This window comes from Rhinolophus ferrumequinum, chromosome 11, assembly GCF_004115265.2.
Source record: "Rhinolophus ferrumequinum isolate MPI-CBG mRhiFer1 chromosome 11, mRhiFer1_v1.p, whole genome shotgun sequence".
Classification (NCBI taxonomy): Eukaryota; Metazoa; Chordata; class Mammalia; order Chiroptera; family Rhinolophidae; genus Rhinolophus; species Rhinolophus ferrumequinum.
Window position 1 is genome coordinate 58,712,955 of NC_046294.1, and position 24,125 is coordinate 58,737,079.

Below are 24,125 nucleotides of genomic sequence, written 5' to 3' on the forward strand. Positions count from 1 at the left end.
CAGTTCTGCCGGCTTCCTGAGCAAATGGCAAACGGGTCATGAAACATGCTTCAATTTAGTTTCAGACCGCCAAGATGGAGAGCACACAAAAATACCTGTCAATGTTTAACGATCCATTGAGGAAAGGGACGGTTGCAAAAAAGAGCCGGTTCTTTCTCTCTCTGCAAACTTATGGGGACACTAGGCTAAACTGTCTCAGTAAAGCTCAGGAAGACCAGGGAGAAGTGATTCTAGTTGTCAAGTGATTATGGATAAAAAACTGAAAATAAAAATTGACAAACACTCACTTCTTCATGAGTAAGAAGGTTCCACTGGAGTATATCTGTGCTTCCTAATGACAGGAGAGCTAGTAACGTGTTTCCCCAAAAACAAGACCAGCCGGACCATCAGCTCTAACGTGTCTTTTGGAGCAAAAATTCATATAAGACCCGGTCTTGTATTATATAAGACCGGGTCTTATATTATATTCAAATAAGACCAGGTCTTACTTAATTTTTGCTCCAAAAGACGCCTTAGAGCTGATGGTCTGGCTAGGTCTTATTTTCGGGGAAACACAGTATCAGGTAGAGGTTTGCACAATAGTGGGAATTGTTATTCTTCACCAAGACCCACCCCTAACCTTTGCTGGACCTGGAGCAACTCACCAAGCTTGTCTCTCTTCATTTCTGAAGAGAAAGAATACTTACTGGTATGTGTATATATACTGGGGGAAAGAAAAAGGCAGGATTTCAAAACACCCCACCAGCCAAAGTGAGCATTTTTAAGTAGGACAATGGGCAAGAATCCTATTTTCTCTGGGGCATTTTGAACCCACGTGCAATGAGAAGAAGGTGAGACCTAAAGAATGCCAGAGCCAGACAGCACTTCAGAAATTGTCAACTCCAGGAGTGGGGCCCTTTTAATAACCACAGTATTGCATATACAGTAGACACTAAAAACCAGGTGTTTAGTAAATTTTAAAGCAGCCCAACTTAAGAATAAAATGGAGTGTGTATAGTAGCAATTTTTATGAATAGATTCTTGTTTGGGCAACATAGAAGTACTGCTTCCACCACTCGTTAGCTACGAACCATTTGGCAAGTTCTCTCCCACTCCGAGGCTCAGTTTCCTCATTTGTACTTACTTAACAGTAGGACGTCCCTTACAGGTTGTAGGATTAAATGAAATAACAAATATAAAACGCACATACCTTGCATCCTGTACCAAAAATAGCTACTAAAAATATATTCTGGCTTCCTTTCTGAGTTCACACTTTTGTTCCATCCAGCAGAATATGAGTGTACTTAGTTATCTATTTTCCTTGCCTCTTTTGAATTATGTTTCTTATCTCCAGCATGAATTTGGCCTTTATGGACAGGTACTCTGATGGCCTTTGCTTTATCTTCCTGTAGCTCTTTATAAAAAGCCCACAGAAAGTACTCAGATAAATATTAAGACAATACTTCATCCTCTTTTTAAAAAAATTCACATGCTCTTGCATATATGACTGCATGGTTGTTCATCTTTAAAACTACTCATCCTTCAAGATGAAAGTCTCCACCTCCAGGAAGCCTTCCCTAACTTCCATAACCAGAGTGAAATGCCGTTGTTCCTAACTATTCATTCCCTCCCCCAAACAGCACTATACAACCATGTTGTCGTTAGAGTAAGCAGAGTATTCATCTCTACCTATCTTGGCCTTGGCCTGTGACTTACTTTGACCAATGCAATGTTACAAATATGAAGTAAGCATAGGCCGTAGGTGTGCTTGTGTGGTTTGGCTGTGCTTCTTGTACTCCTGTCATGTGCCACAAGAAGAGTTTGCCCCAGGTAGTCTCTTGAGTCTGGGTCCCAGAAAGAGAGACACAAGGACAGACCAGAACCTGACCCACCTGAAGCCCTGACCTGTAGATATGGTGGTGAGAAATAAATATTTGTTGTAGCCACTAAGGTCTGCGGTTGTCAAACAATCCTTTTGTAGCAGGCACTTGATGAACACAAAAACTTTCTCCTCCATCTACATACCTCCACTGCTCTCATTATTTGTCTGACTTCAGTCTCTTCCATTTGACTGTGAGTCTCTGAATATGAATCAATAGGTGAACAAATAAATGAATGAATGGACCTAACCCAAATATACAACTTCACCAGGGGACAGCTATCTCTTTTGTTGCATGCATAGTAACTTCCTTAGATCTCAAAGGCTGGCAAGGAAATGGATTTGGGCCACATTCTTGGAACCACGTCCCTGATGAGGCATTACACTGCCATGTGGTTCAATGGGAGATTGTTTTTAAGTTCAATGAGTGGGGGACAGGAAGAGACCAGAAGGAAAAAACCACGTCAGTTGTCCAGCAGTGGTGACTGGCAGGGGTGCTAAAGGGGGAAATGCTGGTTTCGACACCTTCAGGTAGAACAAGCAGCTAGCCAGTGCTTCTGTGCAAAAGCTTCTAAGGATTAAAAGCTTGGCCTAAAAGTCGGCTATTAGTGAGGGTAAGGGCAAAGGAGTGAAGGGCTGAAATCTTTGACCACTCATGAACTAGCCAGTCACGTGGCAGGGGAGCCTCAGATGTCAGTTACAATTTTTCAATACCAGGTGCTCCCCCAACTGCCAATATTCAACAAACATGTATTGCGAGCCTATTACATGCCTCAGTACTGAAGACATGGCAACAAATAAGACAGAAGAAAACGTCCTGTCCTAGTTGGAAGACACAATGATCAAACTAAATAATAAAATAAGATAAATTAAAATAAAATAAAAATAAACAAATCAATTATGTAACTTGTTGGAAGGTGAAAAGAGTCATGGAAGAAAACAAAGCAAGGAAGGAAAGGGAACAGTGTGTGGAGGCAGGGGGAGGAGCTGGAGGTTTGAAGAGTGTTTAGGGTAGGTCTCAGTGAGATGACATTTGAACAAAAACTTGACAGAGGTGAGGAAACAAGCCACAATGGTATCAGAACGTCCTGAGGTGGGAGTGTGACTGGCGTGTTTACGTAGCAGATTGGGGGATGGGGTATAAATGATAAATGTCTAACTATTAAAAAAAGAAGAAGAAGAAGAAGAAGAAGAGAGAAACATCAAGGAGGCCAGTGCTGGAGTATCAGCGTGTACCAGGCGGACAGGATAGAGCGGGTCAGAAAGGAAAAAGATTAGACTGCATTAGGCTTTGCAAGGGCTTTAAGATTTCTGGCTTTTCCTCTGAGTTGGAGCTGCATTAGGAAAGACAGGAAAAGAAAACAACAACAAGGGAATAAATATTTAGTGGGCACCTTCTACATGCCTGGCACTTTACGTACATCATTGTGTAGGCTCGTCACAAAGATCTGAGGGAGATATTTGACTATCTGTGTTGTTCAAGGGAGGAGAGTAAGGCTCAGGGAGGCGTCTGCCACCAAGCTTGTATGTGGTGGGGCTGGCATTTGCTTGTGGCTTTGTCAGATTAAACCATCTTGATACTGACATCTCATTTACTTCTCCCCTCCACACAGACTCTTCAACCTGGGGAAGCAGAGCAGAACTCCTGTCTGGCTGTAGACCCTTATTCTCTGCTTAAGCATAAAATAATCACTGGCCCACAGCCAGCGGTCAGCAACCTCAGTGAAAAACCCGGGAGAAATGAATTTTGACCACAGGGATTCCTGAGGTGTTCACGGAAGGAGTCACTCCTGTGTGAGCAAAAACTTCTCCCTAGATTCAGGCCTCTCTCCCACCAAACCTCTTCATGTTGCTGAGTGATTTTTCAAAAACTCAGATCTGGCAAAGCTGTCTTCCAGACTTCAAACCCTGCACCAGCCTTCCATGGCTTCTCGGCTAATGCTCAGAGTCCTTACCGTGGTTTGCAGGCCTCTACGCAACCTTGCGCCTGCTTTCTTCTCCAAGCTCCTCTCCTTAGGCCCTAGTTACACTAAACTTTTTCAGTTCCTTTCGCCTTAAGGCTTCTGCCTATGCTGTTCCATTCCGTCCTCCTGAAACACCCTTGCCTGACCTAATACCTCATGAATCGCAAGTTCGGTGTCACTTCTCGTCCAGAAGCCTCCCCTGCGCTCCCAAGGCCAGGTTAGGCATCGCTCCAGTGTGCTCTACTAGCACCTGACTTCCTCACTGAAGGTACTCAGCACACTGTCTCGAATCCCTGTTTACTCGGGGTTGTCCCCCATTAGTTTATGAGCCAGGCCCGGGCCTCTGCGTGCTTTGGATCCCCCAGCACCTGCCACCGTGCCTTGCATGTACCACGCACTCCAGTATTGAATGCTTTGCACAGCTGGAAGTGGATTGAACTTCCACATGACCCTGGCTCTCGGGCTCATAACTGAAAAATCAGGTCTGTATTTTTCATTGAGGTCTAGCTCCAGAAACCTTCCAATGAATGTGTGATTTAAGTAAATCACATGACTTCTCCAGGTCTCAGTTTTCTCACCTACATGATGGGTATATTCACTTCCACTTTCCCTTCATTGTGGAGATTATTGTGATAATGCAGGACACTGTCAAAGGTGAATAAGGAATGAGCAGAAGCAGGAGCGGAGCACAAAAGGGAAATTTGAGGGCTCCAAATGCAGACTGTGCTTAATTCAAATTTCTCATGTGTCAGCGCTGCTATGCTACGTCTGTAAAAGTCAATACTCTTCTCCTTGTCAATTGTCCAAAAGTTAAGCTGGAGAAACCAAGGCCCCAAGCAGTTGGGACTTGCTTTTCATGGCAGCAAGGAGAAGAGCTAAGCTTGCAGCCCGAGCCCCAATCATATTGCCGGATCAAACTCAGGTTAAAGCCTGATTAAAACAGCATTTCTTCCCCAACTTGCTCTGCTTCAAGGAAGGGGCCCAGATGGCAATTTCTCCTTTCCCAGATGGCTGGTGTTGGTGCCTGCAGACCCCAAGGAAGGGGAAGAACATGCCAGTTAAGTAGTGACTCTCACATGATGAGGTTTTCAGCAGAACAGCAAATTGTTCTGACAGTCCCATGACATGAAGAATGAAGGCTTGAAAGAAAAATCTGGGAGGCAGAAGGAGAGCAGGAACAAGTCGGCTTGGGTTGGGGTGGGGGTTAGGGACAATGGTGCTGGATGAAAACTGGCCTAATCAATTAAGAGGCCTACTCCCAGCGGTGACAAACCATTCCACATAAAACCAGATGCTTTGGAAACTTCCTAGATCACAGCGGCATCAAAGGACAAATGGCATAAGCCGCAGATGGCTCAGGAGACACCTAAGAAGAAAAGAGTGGAGTGGGACAGTCAGAGAATCTTTGTTCACTTCTCCCCGAGGAGAAAGAGCTTCCCACAGCGTACCAAAGTGGTGGTCACCAAACCAGCAGGCCCCACTGCCAAGGGCCCCATGCCCAAAGCTGGGCCACTCTAGTTCCCGGGCAGAGTTGGCACTTGGTTGAACTGGCCTGTAATCTCCACGCTTTGCCTCCAGTTTGCCCTGCCCACCTCAGCTCACCCTCCCTTTCGTACAACAATGGAAAAGGAACACAGCTTTCATGTTCCCCCAGAGTCTCCTTTGTTGACGGGAAGATGAACTTCCTCCTTTCCTCAGCTGTTCCTCACAGTTTTCTGAGCCTCTCAGGATCTTGCTCATTTTTCTCTAGACTGAAAAATAAGCAGGTGGTGCTAAGTGCTTTGCACATACGATCTCAGTGAATCCCCTGACCACCCAGTACGGCAGGTATTCTCCACATCGTGCAGACAACACTGGTCTCCAAGATTTAAATAACTTGTCTATAGTTGCCCAACCAGAACATGAGTTCAACCCGGGGCTGTAAGGTTCTAAAGCCACCGGTTTTCATCTTCACTGCATCACCACCAGCCTTCCTCTCAGAGAGGTCACACAGCCAGTGAGAGACCTAGTCCTGATTCCCAGTCCAGTTTTCTCATCCTGCTGCTGCTCCTTCGTTACCTTCTTTCTTCACTGTCATTTCCTATGGGCAATATGCATTGGCCCTCAAAGCATGGCAAGTTCTTCTATGCACAACTCGTTAGGAAAAGGAAAATGATTGGGCCCTTTGGGTTTGTTTTATGAACACACACGGAAAGAAGGACAAGCATGAGATAGAGGAAAAAAGGCACCTGTGTCAACATGCAGCTGTTTATACGTACCCATCAGCCCCTTCGAGTGGTACAGATGCCTGGATCCAGAAGCTATTACTAAAAGAACCTCTTTTAAATGTTTAAACTCAATCAGAATTTTGTTATATGCTTACATAGAAACGTGTGAGGCTTCTTCCAAAGATAAAAGCCATTTTTCTACTTCATTCAACTCCTCAACAGCTAATGTTTCCCATAGACTGACTTGGTGATCTCAAACTAAGAATGAGAGAGAGGGGGATAAGCGAAAACTACTTATACGTGACTACTAATACGTACCCCTTAATCTCATAGTCACACCTAACGATAATGTGCCTAGATTGCTGAAAAGCTCTATGTTCCCACATGGTGCAGCCGCTTGGGCCAGGTTTGGGAATCACAGGTACAAAGGATCCCAATAGGTCACAAGTGGCTGACGACAGGTTAGAGTATAGTATTTGTAAAGTTACCCATGTTCATTTGCATATCGATTGGTTTCCAGCTGGCTGTAACAAGAGCAAACACAAAAATGGAGTAAGAGCTGAATCAGAGTCCTAACTAGCTCCTTGTGCAGATGAGGAAGCTGAGACACAGAGAGGTAAGACCAATTGCTTAAGGTCACACAGCTACCTCATGTGAGAGCTGGGACTCTTAGAGGAGATGGCCTTTATTTCCAGGACATATGCAACTTCAACCTAAGTAAGGATTTGCAAATGGGCTCATAAATGGATGGAGCTGCATTTCACAGCACCCATGAAACCAGCACACTGATAACAGCAGGCGTTAGGGATGGACCCTACATTTAATTATTTTCTAGTTTTCAAATTCAGAGGGAGTGGAGGAACCAGCTGATTTATTAACCAGGCTGGAATTCAACCCAGAATAATAAAGTTAACTGAACTGTAGCAATCACCAATTCAGCCTGAAAAGACTACATCAAGTCTCACTTTGGATGCAACCGTGTCCATTCCTATCCAGCCCGGGAAGTGATGGGCTTTCTCCAAGTGTAGTATTAACTCAGGCTTTCCCAATCCTGACTACATTAGCATCACCGGAAAAGCTTTTTTCAAAAAATACCCATGCCCAGGTCTCTTTACCCCACCCCCACCCCATCTCATCCCAACAATTCTGTTTTAACTGGTCTGGGTCAGACCCTATCTGGGAATATTTTTTTTTTTTAATCCGTCCAGGAGATTGTAAATCCAGCTAGCATTGGGACCACTGAACTGACTGGTCCTCTCCTCAAATCCAGGAGCTAGGGGGTGAGGCAAGCAAAATGCCAGAACACCAAATAGAAGGCAAGGTTGTGTGAGCACAGAACCTTGCACCTGCGGCACCCTGAAAATGACGCCTCTTTAAAAGTGACACAACTCAGGTGCAAAATTTAAGGAGACACTCACTTTCAGGGTGCTACCTTTGCAGCATCAGCACTTGCATGACCTCGTCCCCATACATCCTGTGCCCTGGGTGCCTCGCTTGCCTCACCCGCCTCCCAGACATGCTCAAATCTCCTGGCCAGGCCATTAGTTATTCCACCAAAGATAGATCAAGTTCCTAGCATGTGCAAGGTCTTCCTTGCTCCTCTCTACCCTCTAGAGACACACTTGTTTTAAAACTGATACAGGTGAATATTGCTCATGACATCCTTGTACTATACTCCTGACATAAGAGGCTGCTGTATGAAGCGGAACACAGCAGTTCTGGAGTCAAAAGAGGGTTAGAAGGGCACTGTTCATTCGTTAGCTCATTGGCAGTTCCCCTAAGGACTCTGTTTGTTTCTTGGTCTGTACCATGTGGGCAGCAAGACCTACTTTACAGAGTGACGGTGAAGATGGTTTTAGGCCGCAAGTAAAATAGTGTGGGACATAGTAAGTGCTCCATGGTGACAATGAATCACCACCATTGCACTCAATCACCTTCCCATGCTACCATGAGGTTGGAGTGTTACTGTTGTTGCTTTTTCTCTTTTCCTCTTATGTTGTCTCCCATAGTCTCACCTCCCACCCCATTTTCAGGAGTTTCTGCACATAGCTCTCCATTCCCCACCCTCAGGCCTCGGAGGAGATAAAAAGTCTTCTAAATTTGGGTGTGGGGGATGGACAGTAGAGAGGTTGAGGGGGAGGATCACATTTTTAAATTACCAAGAATTCTTCTAAATCTTCTCATTTTAGGCCGGGACCTCAGCTTTAGAAAATCAAAAGTGAAAGTCTAACAGCTTGCTCTCTGGTTCTGCATTAACAGCCTTCATCCAATTCTGCTTCCTTGCGTGGTGGGCAGAAAGGGGTCTTGGCACTCCTGTGTTCCCAGCACCTACCATGGTGCCCGGCCTACAGCCAATGCCTCATTTACTGGATAAAGGACAGAAAAAAGAGAGGAGAAGGAGAAAAGAGATAATACAACGACATAGACGGAAAGCCAAGAAAGGTTACAAGAATGGGGGACAAAGTTTGACATCTTCCATAGATGCACAGTATTTGTTAACTCTCTGTGGTGGGCAGAACGGTCCTCCAAAGATGCCCACACTCTAATTTCTGGAACTTGTGAATATGGTACTGCATGTTCAAAGGGACTTTACAAATGTGATTAAGAATCTTGTGATCAGGAGATTATCCTGTATTATCTACGTAGCCCCAATGTAATCACAAAGCCCTTGTAAGAAGGAAGCAGCATAGTCAGAAGGAGAGAAAAGAAACAGTGGAGACGGAGGAAGGGGCCATGAGCCAAGGAACGCAGGCAGCTTCTAACAGTTGGAAAAGGCAAGGAAACAGATTCTCCCCTTAGAGCCTTTAGCAGGAACTTGTTCTGGCAACTCCTTGATTCTATCCTGAAGACCCGTTTCAGACTTCTGACTTCCAGAAATGTAAGATAATAAATTTGTGTTGTTTCAAGTCACTAAGCTTGTGGTCATCTGTTACAGCAGTAATAGGAAACCATTTGCTGAGGACAGAAAATGTGCCTTATTTTCATCTCTGAATCACCAGCCTGTTGCCTGGAACTCTGTTGACGAAACACATCGTCATAAACAACCCTGAGGTGGACGCTTTTTTCTCCTTGCCCTCTAGCCAATCAGTTGCCAGATTTAGTTGGCTGAACATCTGCAGTCTCCACTAATTGAACCCTTTCTCTCTTTTTCTACCGCTCACTTAGTAATTGTCTCCGAGCACGGCTTCTCTCATTCCTGGTTCTTCCTCACTTCTGTCTACTGTATGCAATGCAGCTACGTTCATATCCCAAAGCCCCACTTTGATGATGGTGCCCTACCTCAACTTGAAAACTTAAAAACCAGCTCTTCCCTGATGGCAGAGTAAGTCCAAATTCCTTATCCTAGAATGGACATCCTCCTGGTTCCAAGCTTCCTATTCAACCTTTCTACCCCATGTACTCCAGCCAAACCACTCAACGCCACTTTGACACTATCATTGCCAGAACTTTGTTCTTGCTCTTCTCTCCACCTAGAATGTCTTTTCCTTACATTTGCATGCATCCAAACCTTATCCACCACTCAAATCCCAGCTTCCTCCATGAAGCTGCTCCTGTGGTCCCCTTTCCCCTCACAAATATACCTTGCACAATAACTACTTCTCTCAGTGAGCCCTCATAGCACTTATCTGTACACCTCTCATCTGAAGTAGGCAAGAGCACAGGCTCCAGAGTCAGATAGACCCAGGTAAAATGTGATCCCCTTATGCAGGTTACTTCGCTTCTCTGAGCCTCAGGCTTCTTATCTGTAAAATGGGCACCATACGTATCTCACTGGGTTGTTGAGAAGATTAAAGCTCATACATAAGATGCTCAACACAATAACTATTCAATAATTACAATATTCACAACAATTACATAACATTATACTAACTTATATACACATCAAATTCCCACTTCGAGACTCTTTAAGGGAAGAGTTTCTGTTCACTTAATTTTTGTTGCCACACAGAACCTTGCATGTAGTAGAGGGGAAAAAAAAAAAAAACTTTTAAATGTTGAATAAATCATTTAAGTATTGGGAGCATCTCTTTAGGTTTGCTGTTCTGTGTATAATAGGATGGCCTCGCTTTTCTCCATGTCAGAGAGCAAGGGAGAAACTCGTACACTGGTTCTCTTTCTGATCATCACTGTTAGATAGGATTCTTCAAATGGAAACTTTGTCCGACCCACTGCCTTTGGTAAATGCCTGAATACCACCTTCATCCTAGCCAACAATAAATGAGTATTGTTTTCATCAGTGTAAGTTATAGATTGTTGTTTCAATGTCATTGAATTCTAGCTCAGAAAACAGTATTGGTCCTGAGCTAGTGGGACAAAGTTCCCTTTTGCTCCATCACGTTTAGAAATCCCGTGCTGGAGATTTTCCTTCGCTCCTCGTTGGGTACGCAACAGAATTACATTCCTTTAGAGGCGTTCCTTAAACAACTTTGATGCTAGAGCAGAAACTTGGCCCATTTTTTCTCAGTCTGGTTGGCATCATCATGACATTTAAAGTCATAAGTTCTGGTTTGAAAATCTAGTCCCCCACTTACCAGCTTGGTGACCACAAACAGCTTTTACCTGAGCCTGGTTCCTCATTTCTAAAATTGGGACTAACCACCACCCACCTCCCTTGCTGAATCACAGGGGGCCATTGAGACCAGGTCTGGAAAGACATTTTATAAACTGCCAAATGATATACAATTACATTTTCCATTAGCCTTCTAACACAGCATGAGCTCCAAGCACACACCCATAGATTGGGTAAGAGGAAGGGATCATAGCACATTCTAGAAGAAATGAAGAACGCTTTCACTTTACCTGCCTTCATGTAATCCCTGTGAGACAATAGAGAACAGTGTTGTAATGGTAGATGTCAAATAATCACAGGCAAGCTCCCGTCACAGGAGTCTTACGAACATCTGACTCGCTATCTGTCGTGTTCAGAGGTGATATTCCTGAAGGAAAGGTGCCAGTCAGTGTAACTACCTCGTAATTAGTCAGCACCACCTCTGCCCAGGCATCATGCCAGGTGCTTCACGTATAGGACATCCTAAATCTTCAAAATCCAGCCACTACTCAAGGCAGGAGTTGTAATGCATAAGACATTCTCTGTGATTGAAAGGTGTTGAGCAATGACCAAACGCATCTGAGACAGCACTTAACATTACTTAGCATTTGACATTAAAATGGGCAGCAACCATCCGAACCCCAGTTCAGTTTCCCCCCAATTCTAGTCCCTTTCACTTATTTCCCAGTACACGCCTCACAGAAGTATAAAGGCCCTAATGAGCAAATCGCGTGAAAAATTCAGCTGGTCTTTTGGAGAAAAACAGCTGGAGCTGACCTTAGGAATTCCACTAATTCCCCCTACCACACAGCCTAAAAATAGCCAAAAAGCATTTCTAACTAGTGATGACCTTTCCTTTAAAGGGAATAATATGCAAAAAGGCATGCTGGGGTCATTATCCCAAACCATGATAAATCCTCGACCAAATGTTCCTATGAGAATTTGCCTTCACAGGGTCAACATTGAAATTTCATTGGGAAGGCTCCCTCTGCCCTACTCCCCAGGCACTACTGGGGCTGTATAAAGACGTTCACTATCAGCCATTAACTACCCCGTTTCCCCAAAAATAAGACCTAGCTGAACCATCAGCTCCAATGCATCTTTTGGCAAATATTAATATAAGACCTGTATTATATTATATTATATTATATTATATTATATTATATTATATTATATCATACACAGTCTTATATTGGTAAAATAGGACCAGGTCTTATGTTATAGTAAAATAAGACCGGGTCTTACATTAATTTTTGCTCCAAAAGACGCATTAGAGGTGATGGTCCGGCTAGGTCTTATTTTCGGGGAAACACGGTATCTTTGCAGCCATGAGGAAGTCACTTCCCCTTCCTTGGCTTCAGTTTCCAAGTCTGTAAAATAAGGTGCTAAACTCTGATCTTTAAGGTCTTCTCCTGGTGTAAGACTCTGGGAGGTACATTCAATGGCTCCTCACTGCCTTCAGGATAAAATGCAGACTCCGCAGTGTTACGTGGGTCCCTCTAAATCTGCCCTCTGCCTTCCTCTCCATTTTCCCCTACAGCATAGCTTGACGGTTCCTTAAATTTACCTGACACCTCTGTACCTTTAGAACATGCAGCTCCCTCTGCCTGTAATGCCCTTTCTCAGCTTCCTAAATTCCTACTCATTTTTCAAGACGCAGCCCAGGCGTCACCTCCTCTGGGAAGGTGAGTTTAGCCCCTTCCTCACAAGTTGGGTTACAGTCTTCTCCTCTGTGGTCTCACAGGATTCTGCACTACGTAGCAACTGTTTGTGTCCTTATGTGTCTCCCTCACAAGCCTGGGTGCCCCTTGGAGGTAGAGATGCCATCTATCTCTGAATTCGCAGTATAGGACCCTGGGCCTGCCTTTCAGTGTTTCCTGACACTGTGCCAAATTCCACCAGAGGACCAGATGCATTTTAGAGTGTTATTCAAAATGCCAGAAATTGACTTATTTTTTTAAAGGAATATTTTCTCTGTTCAAAAATTGAGGGGAAAAAAAAAACTATCTCCAAGTCTTTGCCTTATTAGGAAAATATATATATATAGCTGTTTGGAATTATGACATAATCTTGTGGAGCTGAAAAATATACATTTGTCCCTGAAAAAACCTCTCTTGAAGCCAACTGAACCACAGTTTTTTAAAAAGAAGATTCAAATTTAGAAATGCTGTCCAAATTGGTAGAGCTTTGGGGTTTTTTGTTTGTCTTTTTTTTCACCAAAAGGAAGGGGAAATCTCCAGAAGGAATAAATTATACACTGAATTTTCTGACAATTCTCAGCCAAGCCCTGGAAAATCATAAAAAGCAGAAAGGAAGAATGTGATCTTGTATAGAAAACCAAAATGCCTTATTAACTACCACTAACATTGAAAGGTATGTGCATGCTTTAATAGGAGATAAGAGACTGAGTTCATTAATAGATAGAACTTGAACTTGAAGAGTTGGAGAAGAAACAAACATTATTTCCTTCCAATCCAATACCTTCTTCTTCTTCCATCTTTACGCACATTATCTCTACACAAGGCAAACCAGCAAAGTGGGCAGTGCCATCTGTGTTTTACAGGTGAGGAAACTGGAGTTTGTGGAGGATAAGGGACTGGCCTACACCCATATCTCCTCTAAGCTACAGAGTTGGGATTTGAGCCCAGGTCTGCCTAGCCCCAAAGTTCTGTCCCCCACACCAGCAAGAGTTGGGGAAAAGGTGGAAGAAGGGCCACGCACACAAATGCCCTGCGAAGGAACTCAAAAGATACAAAGAGAAGCTGGTGTTTCCCTCAAGCCCTCACTCACCTAAAACACTGAGCTTTGCTGTACAAAAGGTTGTGAAGTTTGATGTGTAATGCAATCAGTTACAAAGGGATTTTTACTCTTTATGTGATTCCAGTTTACCAACATACATAAACAAACTCCTGAAGTGTGGAGGGCAGGCAGGGAGTACGATGTTGTAGTTTCAGCAAATCTATTTTTCTAAACCCTCATGAACAACACCAATCCTTGCACTGATCTGGGAAAGAGCTTTACAGCATTCATCAATCCTTAAACCCCGCTCCAAAAGCAGGCAAAAATGATCACTGACACTTCGTTAGTCAGGGTCAGCTTATGCCCTGCCTGGAGGGGCAGCCGAAGATGGGGTTCTTTCTGGTCCTTGCTTGGCCACTAATGACTGCAACACTTGGTTTCTGGTGACCTCGCCTGTAAAATGAGGCATTTGATCTCTGACCTTTCAGATAGCTTCCAATTGTATAATTTTTTTTTTCTCATGGGCATAGAAGCAAATGGCCAAAGTGAATTCCAACACCAGCTAGCTACCAAATTAGCTGAGGAAGGAAGAGATGTGGAGGAAGGCTGTTGGGGCGTGGGGGAAAAGTCATCCTGCTGACCAGTGCAAAATGCCTTTCGAGAGACTAAACATTTTTTCATAGGATATAGCTATATTGAAGGAGAGAATGATAATTAGGGAAACAGAACATAAAAACTGGAAAACGAATCTTTTCTCTTCCTTCTGTCCCTCCCTCCTTCCTTCCTCACTGAGAGTGTCCCCTGTTTGGGACTGGAGTAGGCACGGTGGGTACAACTATTAAGTAGGAAGACTTGGTTCCTTTTGTCGAAAAGATTTTGGCTCACAGCAATAGTGATCGCTCCCGTTTGTATCTTGTTGGGGGTTTACACTACAGCTCACGCGCTCTTCACAACAACCTTGGGAGGTCGGGAGGGTAGGTAGGACTAAGTATTATCATAACCCCCTTCCATTGATGTAAAAACTGAGGTTCAGCAGTGTCCAGTGGCTTGTCCAAGATCACACAGCTGGAAAGAGAACACATTTGCAAAGGCGGAAGAGGACTAGAGATGAAGGGGTCTATTTAAGTGTCAATTGTCTGATAAGTGGGGAAGTGAAGAGACAATGGCACGGACCAGGAAGAGGTGGGACTTGAGTTGAGCTTTGAACGTGGGGTACGGTACGGTTTAGACAATTCGTACCCTGCATTTACTAAATTTAATGCAGAAGACAGCACAGTACTACTTTAGAGAGGGTGGAGTGCAGAAAACAAAAGGATGTCTATATTTACACACACAGCGAAGCACACTGTCTTTCATTTAAGAAGTGGACATTCTTTAGCAACCATCAGTAATCAGCGTGTGCATTCTCTGAGTATTCTTCCCAGGAGCAGAAACGGATGGCCCTGCGCCTTTTTCCCCTGGCACTTACAGTGGGTGTCAGGGAGAGGGCCCTAATGCAGTTAGGGGTTATGTGATCCATACCATTGGGCGAGGATGAAAACCCCTGACCTCTTGGCACTCTCAGTCAATACTGTAACTACCTGAGCTAACTGGACTTCTCCAAGTATTCTTTACTGTGGGTATAACTGCCATGTTTCCCCGAAAATAAGACCTAGCCAGGCAATCAGCTCTAATGCGTCTTTTGGAGCAAAAATTAATATAAGACTTGGCATTATATTGTATTATATTATATTATATTATATTATATTATATTATATTATACCTGGTCTTATAGTAAAATAAGACCAGGTCTCATATTAATTTTTGCTCCAAAAGACGCATTAGAGCTGATGGTCCAGGTAGGTCTTAATTTTTGGGTAAATGGGGTAATCACATGCTTGCAGAGCAAGCCTGCCTTCCCAGGCTGCATTTATTGCTACCAAGGCTCAAGAATATAATTAATGAGCAACCTGGACCTGCTCTCAGGTGGGAAGGGAGAGGAGGAGAATGGCTGGGAAAGATTTCAAGGTGATGATAGAGCTTCAAGTAACAGAAGAGCTTAGTAAAACAGATCCGGGCTCTGTATATCAGACAGATTGGGATCTAAGCCAAAGAACAGGAACTGGGGAGCCTATGGAATTAGGCTGGAGGTCCTTGAGAGGTGAGACCTCAGAAAGAAAAAAAAGTGAGATTCAAGTTAAACCACAGACCTGCTGGGGTCAGGAATTTAGGTGACAGGAACTCTAAGGTTTACTCTTAGCAGAATTACAGGTTTTACTTCTTACTATTGAGACTTCAGTCAACCCTCCAGAATTCTGATTCCAATTTTATTTCATCAGGTAATATGTCAAACAATACCTATTTCATCAGGGGTTCTAAGATGAAATTCAGAGGTATAATGCACACAATAGAGGGGGTGATGAGATTAAACAATCCCCCTCATTCTAACCCCAAGCAACTGGCAAGCAGTGGGGATAGGATGGAGGCAGGGACTATTGGTGATACCCAGGAAGTGGTTTTGGGGTTTGGACTAGAAGCTAAAAGTGACTCTTTCCATCAAAAAGAATTTAAACATTCTCTTCCACCACATCAGAACCCAGTACTATTTGCAGAGCAAATGCAGTGAACAGAGAAACAGAGCTCCCAAGCTGGAGAGTAGAACCAGTTCCCGCATCTTTTCAGCCTTTCTAGAATCTTGAGAAGCTCATCAGGAGGCAGCAAAGTCTTCCATAGACGTCCCCCAATGAAGACTTGTCCCCAAGCAAGGGCCTCACACAGACTACGCTTAGTCAGGAGGAACAGGATAGACACACACACACTCTATAATACAGAATACATATAGTCTAAATACAAAACGGTTGTTATACATATGGATATATGTAATATACGTACATATTAGCTCTCAGGCATTTGCAACCGATTTATGAAATCCTGAGAACCCCTCACCCTATTGTTATACACAGAAAGCTAGGCAGAGTGGTTGCTAAGTGACTATAAAACCAGGTTTCTGGTGCCCACGTGGTGGGTGAAATCAGGCACTCTCCCCCATAAAAGGATGTCTTAACAAAGCTTATTTTGATTCAGATGTAATTGTTTATTGGGAGGGGGATGCTGTTGTTTCTGTGAAGATCCACTCTGTTGGAACACTGACACGAGCTGTATCACCAAATCCCCAGTCCGACACTGGAAGGAAAGTGTCATTATCATTCCTATTTCACAGAAGGGGACTTGGACTCAGAAAAGTGGAATAACTTTACCCCGTCTGTCTTCTTAAATACTATGTCATATACAAATATGTGTATATTACAGATACTGATTACTTTCTACAACTGAAATAACAAAATTTCAAGTTTTCATTTCGAAAACTAAAACCGTATGGGTCAGGTAACACTCATACAATCTCATTATTCTTTTTCCTAGCAGAGGTAGATCTTAAATAAATAGTAAATCTATAATGGAAAACTGAAACTATTTAGGTCAAACAATCGTATCCATAATTTTGATTTCAGGAAAAGATAAACACTCATGTGACACAATTTGAATCCACAAAGGTTGATCAGGAAATACTTCCTAAGGCCATGCTGTGTGAGAAAGACTCATGAGGTACCTTACACCGCAGAAAGAGGCCGGGATTGTGGCAAACCTGTGTGTTTTGGAGCAAGAACAGGGTCCTGGGAATTCGCACGGTCAAGTTTTCTCCCAGCTCAGTCACTCCCTGGCTGTGATGTTAGGCAAGTCACTTCCCTGCTCAGGCTTCGTTCTCCTCCTTTGCAAAATTAGAGCACTGGAAAAGATGATCTTTCTCAGAGACCCCAGCTCAGATTCAGACTGGTTGAAAGAGCACGATTCAGGCCACTGTAGAATTTGGCTACAATGGACTGTCACCCCAAACCCAGGAGTATACTTCTCATTTCATCTCAAAGCCCCAAACAACACCATCCCAAGTCTTGCAGGAGCAAATCGACGTAGTCATTCTTTCCGTAATGGATCCTCTAAAGAGTAGGCTATTTTACAACTAAACTAAACCTCCCTTATTCTTGACAGTAAACAGCAAACTGGGCAAATTTAGCTATTATTAGCTAATCATAACAATAAGAATACACCTGAAACTAATAAAAAAAAAACACAATAAGAATATCGAGGGCTTACATAACACTTGCTATGTGCCAGGCACTGCTCTAAGCACTTTATATCATTAACTCAACTTCTCACAACAGTCAAGGGAAGCACTTTACATACAAGGAAAGAGGCTTGGGGAGACTAAGTAGTGGTGCACTGGCCTCCGCGTGGGCAGTCCAGCTCCAGCACGCATACTCTTGACTACCTCACCACCCCGTCTTTCTTGGACAAAGGTGTCCCAAAGCTCAGAATCTAGATGGCCTGGATGGTAGCTTTTTAAGTCTTAGGCTCTTCCTGCCCTCCTTCTCTCTGCTCTGCAGACTCTCTGGCTTGGTTCGTTTTCTAATCTCTAGCCGATTCCGCTCACAGATTTCCTCAATCTGGATTTCTCCAAGCAGCCCAAGGCGAGGAAACCCCAGGAGGCGTGGTGGGTGCTATTCAGCCGCGACAGCCACAGGCCATGTGACCCAAGGGCAAAATTCTTGGCCTGACCTGAGGCAAAGTCCTAAAATCAACCTTCCCAGGGTAACTAAAAAGTCATCTTTCTTAAACTCAGGGAGAACTCTGACACAGTCAGAGGAGAAAAGAAACATTTCCACAGGAAAAGTGTTCCATGAACTCAGATAAATTGAGTCCAAGCCTTGTAAAACTTTAATGGTGAAGATGGAGGTACACAATGGTCTGAAAATAGAGCTTGGACTTTACCGGCTGCTTAACCACCAAACGCCTCAAATTCCCTCTGCCTTATTCTTCCACTAGAAAGGCCAAAGCCACCAAGAGCAGAAAAAAAAGAGTGTGGTGAACCTCATGAATATGTTACAAAAAGGAATGAGTAAATTAACGGAGATGTGAAGAAAAATATTATATCTAGAGGTGTAATATTCTCTGCCTTACTGATGTTTTTTCATCTTAGATACAAGAGAAGAAAACAAAAAATGTGGAAGAAAACACGAAGGAGATCATGGAGAACTAGTCAGCCAGTGATGCTTTTAATTCTGGGTCCATAATTATATTATTCCCCAAAATAATGGTTTTCAAATGCCACTACTATCTAGGCTGAGATACAAGAGAAATAAATGATATCATCATGGGGCTTAATTTTACTGCATGTTCATTTTATTAAATTTGTGCACATCAGAAGTATAGGAAATTACCAGCATTCAACGTTCACCCAAAAAAGGGGGGGAAAATTATACAAAAAATATATATCATCTTAAATCTTAACTTTAATTTCTTCCCACAATTCCGCAGAGCTGGTAAGAAAAATATATTTCATCCCCTGGATTTATAACCTAGTTTCTATCAGCCCTGGTTTCTTACACCACAGATCTCTGCCTGCTGCAACACATCAGCATTTGCATAATTAATGCAGTATCTTCTTATTTGGATATTGTTTCCTATTTGAACCAATCAGAAGAGACTTCAAATAGGGAGGGAAGGAGTGGGAGGTGAGAAAAGTGTAATCCATTTAAGCCTAGAGATGTCCCACACTCGCTCCACATTTAAATCACAACTATGTACGGTCCTTACTAAAGTGAAAAGCACTTGAGTGTCCCCTCAAAGCTGAAAGGCACAAATCCAATGAGGTCTACTCTGTGGAATTCAGTCTCACCTGAGGATAGAGGCTTTTGTAATTTAAACAAAACTAAAATGGAAAGACATTTACTAAATACTAGAGTAGAAAGGACGAAGTTTTAGTATGAGCTCAAGCAAACCACACAGCTTGTTTGAGGGCAGCTGGAAATAAATCCCCTTCGGGGATGGAAAACAAAAGGAAACGTGAGCTTTCATCTCTTGCCTTAAACGGTCATTATCTAGCAAATGTCTAATATCTTTCTAGGAATAAAATCAGAACTTTAAACAGTTTGTGCAGAAACTTCTTCCATTCTCCTGTTTCCAAAATAACTCAAAAATCTCATTTGTAAGATTTTAAATAAGATGTTTAATCATCATGCAAAGTCATAGAAAGTCTGAACTGATCCAGGAGAATTAAACAGAGGGAAAACCCCAAATTTTAATTCTTGGGGTCTATTAGAGTCAACAGGAGCTTAAATGAGATCAACAGAATGGGTTTCTATTTTGTTTTTCTCCAAAGCAGCTATAAATACTGAGAGCTGTAGACCACTGAAGTGCAGGAGTCAACAAAGGTAATTTCCATTCATCTATTTCCTAGTAGAAATGCCTAGCTCAAAAAGTACTTGTTAAATGAGTGCTAAACGAAAGGATCCAATATCCCCGAGAAAGGAGTGGCAGTGACTCCCACTTCTCACTCTGCCATATAAATAGTATTAAAAAAAAAAAAATCCCGTTCATAGAAGCTTTACTTATAACAGCCAGAAATTAGAAATAACCCTCATGCCCTTGAGCAGGTGACAGTTCAACTATGGTACATCCATACCACGGAAAACTCCTAAGCAGTAAAAAGCAACGAAAAAGGGGTTACATCCTATACGGTTCCATTTATGTGACAGTCTTGAAATGGCAATGTTGTAGAAATGGAGAAAGATTAGTTGCCAGGGGCTAGGGGGCATGAAATTAGTTGTGGGCTAGATTAGTTGTGGGGATGAAACGGATCAGTATATTGATGACGGTGGTGGGTACATGTGACAAAATTGCACAGGACATAATATACACATAGGCACGCACTCACACTAGTACATGCAAAATGGGGGAAACTGGGGTTGTATTCATGTTGATGTCTTGGTTGTGAACATTGTACTATAGTTGTGCAAGATGTTACCAGGTAAAGGGCACACAGATCTGTATATATTTCTTACAACTGCATGAGAAACTACAATTACCTCAAAGCAAACAGATTAATTAAAAATAAGTATCTTGAAGCAACCTTTTCTCTGCCACCATGAGCACCAGCAATCTGAGACTATGTGTGTGTGGGGGGGTGGGGGGTGGGAGGGCTAACACAGAAATCTTTCCTAACCACCTACATAGAACTTTCCCACCTCTGAACTCCCAATACACCGGTTGTTCTTATCACACGATCTAACTCCTGTTCTTACATTAAAGACAGATATTTTAGGACTTTTATATCTCCTTATCTAGAGTAAAAGCTCCTGAGACGGGGCCCATGTCTTATACCTTTTTTGATACCCTGTCAGTGCCCAACGCAGTGCTGAGCCTAGAGTAGAGACTGAATAAAAGTATTTTTAATAAATGAGTAAATGAATGAAGGAATATATACATTTTCTACTCCTCATAGTACAACTAGATAAACTGAAAATTCACAACGCTTTTGCTCAAATTTTCTCAGCTTCCAAAGGTCAGTAATAGCTGTGCCCACCTGCCCTGAGGCCTACAGCAAGATTAAAGACCACTCGCCTCCAGCCAAGCCTGCGGTGGGAACAAGCGCAGACATAGCTTTAGTCGGACAGCTGCACTGATTATTTGCTGTGAAAACCCCACTTTTCCCACTTGTAAAACAGGGGCTAATACTTAGTTTTGCAAGGTTGCTATGTGAATGAGACATGGTATACATAAACAGCCTAGCTCAATGGCAACCTAAGTAGATGCTCAATAAATGTTTTCTCCTTCCATAGCTACTTCCGGGCACTAATGCTCACTTCCTAGTTCAAAACGGTGGCCAGTTCTTAGTAAGTTTGCGTCTTGTCAATAAATAAGCAGTGTTTTATTCATGCAGAACCTTTCTCTAAAAATCAAATGTTGCTTCCATTTACAATGGCAAAATATGGGAAAAGTAAATAGAGATAGAGGATGAAGTAAATGGGAAGAGGCCAGTTTAAGAGGCAGATAATAAAGACATTGACAGTAGCTGTGAGGAGAGTGTACAGCAGGCCCTTCTCCCCACAGAATACTATGGGAGCAGGCTCGTCTGGGGCGTGCTCTGCTTCTCCATGGATTCATGCAGTGCGCCTGTCCCAGGGCAGCTCAGACGCCGGGGGAAGGCACCTCAAAAGCCCACTGATCCCTAAGAGAGGTGGGCGGGTGGTACCGAAGGGAAGGAGGGAGGGCCTCTGTCTATTTTCCCTGCTGGGGAAGTATTTGTTTTCAGGGTAAGTCTACGGCTTCCTTCTCAGGGCTGGGAGTGCCCTATCCACTCACCCACAGGATGATAAATTTCCCCCTAAGTGTGCAGCTGTCTGAAAATCTATTTGCTCTGGATGTGTCATTGGGTCACGAGGAGTTCTGAGAAATACTTTACACATAGGTGTCTCCAAGCCCGGGCAGCAGGTATATTTACTGACCCATGAGGCAGGGATGGACAAACACTGGATATGGCTCCAGGGCCCAGGTTTTAAGAGAATATACTAACTCCGTCAGTTAGTCAGTCAACAGCATTGAGTCCTGACTTACCACCTGGCCTCTGCGAGAAACTGAGGAGGAATCATCTATAACCATGACAGTAAAGGGCCCCTCCCTTGGTGGAGTTCTGATCTCATTCAGCATGTTTACATACATTTGCTTTACTTCTACTGCGATTATCTGGCATGACACAACAGCACATTTGTCAAAACAAAGGTCTTAAACATCGATAGAATATCATTCCTAGCATATTCCCTATAACTACCAGAAGCATGTGAAATAGAAAGAATATAAAGATAAGTCCACGTTAGCAACACAGGTGTGGCATATCCCACAGATTTCACAAAATATAAATGTGCTGTCCAAAAGGATTATAACTCTTTAAAGACTTATGAGTTTTATTCTCTTCCTTATTAATACAATGAATAATAGCATATACTTATTAATTACTATGTACCAGGCACTATACTAAGCCCTTCAAAGAATCATCTCACTTAAGCTTCAAAATAATCTTAAGAGAGGTACACGTCGTATTTTTCCTATTTTATAGATGAGGAAACTTCATCTTAGAAAGACCAAGGATGTAAAACCAGGAGCATGTGATTCAGAACCAATGTTTTTGATCTTCATACTAAGCCACACTACCATATGCTTGCTTGGTTTAGAGAGAAGTCTAAGGTTCTTATTGCTATTATTGAAATAAAAATGTATACAGTATTGATCCTTCAAACATATTAAGTTGAACAACACAAAATTGCCAATATACAAACATTGTGAACTATAGAAATGGCAACTTGTCTTGGTTCAACCTAACATAATACCAAGACACGGAATGGTATGTTTCTAACCCCAACACAGCCCCTCACTAGATATATGACTTCGGGCAAACCACTTAATATTTCTACCTTTCACTTGCTTCACCCCATAAAATGAAGAGGTTGGGTTGAATTTGTCTTTGGGTTGGTTCCCTGTCACCTCTATAATTACAAGGCAAGAAGGGGGAGAAGCATAATAATTCATTTGTTCAATATTTATTAAGTGACTACTGCATGCCAAAGTGTGTTTTCTCTTGCATTCTAAATTCATCTGCATTTCAAGGATAGCCTCCCAGCAGCTTCCTCTGATCCCTGGGCTCCCATATGTTACCGACTGAGAATTCTTGTTATCTGTTATTTAGGGAAACTGGGGTGTGTCATATCGTGCTGGTTGCTCCTGCCTCATCACAAGTCCACAGCAGAAGAGAAAACCAAAGGGCCAAAGGGAAAACCAAAGAGACGAAGCATGCTGTGGCAGAAGAAATGGTGCACGTGGACAAATGTGTAATCTTCCAAAACAAAGAACTCTCAGGAAATACCCTGGCTCACAGAAACTTCCAGAAAAATATTTTACTCCTTTCTGGACTTGCACACTTGCCCCTCCCCAGGAAGACAGTCATGTAGTCTTTTAAATAATAATAATAATTAAGAAAAAAATCCAGAAAGGAAGCGCGCTCAGCTTTTCTGGGTAGAGCACTTGAGTGTCTAGTCACAACCTTTGCAATTGTTAAGGAGTGGGAGTGGACAATTGTAGGAAAATACCAAACTGCAAGCCTGAAGACACTGATTCAACACTTGGCAATGCTACTGATTAGCTCTGTGAGCCTGGATTTATCACTCAACCTGCCTCTGCCCCGGTATCCTCATTTGTAGAATAAAGATTGGGATAGATGACCTCTACACAGCTTTCCTATTCTAAAGGTTGGCTTGCCCTTTGTCAGCTAAGTTTTTACCAGCTAATCTGCCATCTGTTCCCTTTTGCACTGCCCACTGTGGACACAGCAAACAGCTGTTCTCCAATACGCCCACAACAGCTCTTCAAATACATACTTGAAGACTCTTCTGAGTGCCCACTTCACTCCCTCTCCTCTGGCCTAAATCAAAGTCCTCGGTGAAGTGTGGTTTAGCAAGACGTTGACAGTAACTATGTGGGGTCATATGCCTAAACCGTGAGCCCACAAGGAAGGAAATACATGCAGCAAATAGCTGTTTGCTCGCTCAACTTCTTGAAACTGAGAAAGACTCATAACTCCCAACCTCATTCCCTGGGAATTCTACCAACTGTCAGGGGAATACAAAAGCTGCAAGAGAAAGGGATTAATAATCCTGACACGCTGACAGTCCAGCTGAGGGTGAACTCACACACAGTACGTAGCTGGTGAATTCTATAGGACTGATAATTCTGACATAGTAAATTGGGGTGTGTACCCAGTAGGAGTCAAAGGGAGCCAGATGAACAAGGTCACATGGGGGGGTGTAATCTACTCCAGGAAAAGCCTCTTCTGTAGATTAGACTCTTTGAATCACTGAAAAGGACTTCACGCACCAGGGAAACCACGACACCAACCCAGACTCTAGTGAGGGATAGTCTTCAAATTAGGGGTGACCCTGGGATCT

The 24,125-nt window shown here is 43.0% G+C and overlaps 1 protein-coding gene across 11 annotated transcripts in view; it reads right to left on the bottom strand.

Moving 5' to 3' along the window:
* The window catches only part of SYTL2 (synaptotagmin like 2), a 104,317-nt gene that overhangs the window by 57,740 nt on the left and 22,452 nt on the right, over window positions 1-24,125 (bottom strand). The window lies entirely within an intron of this gene.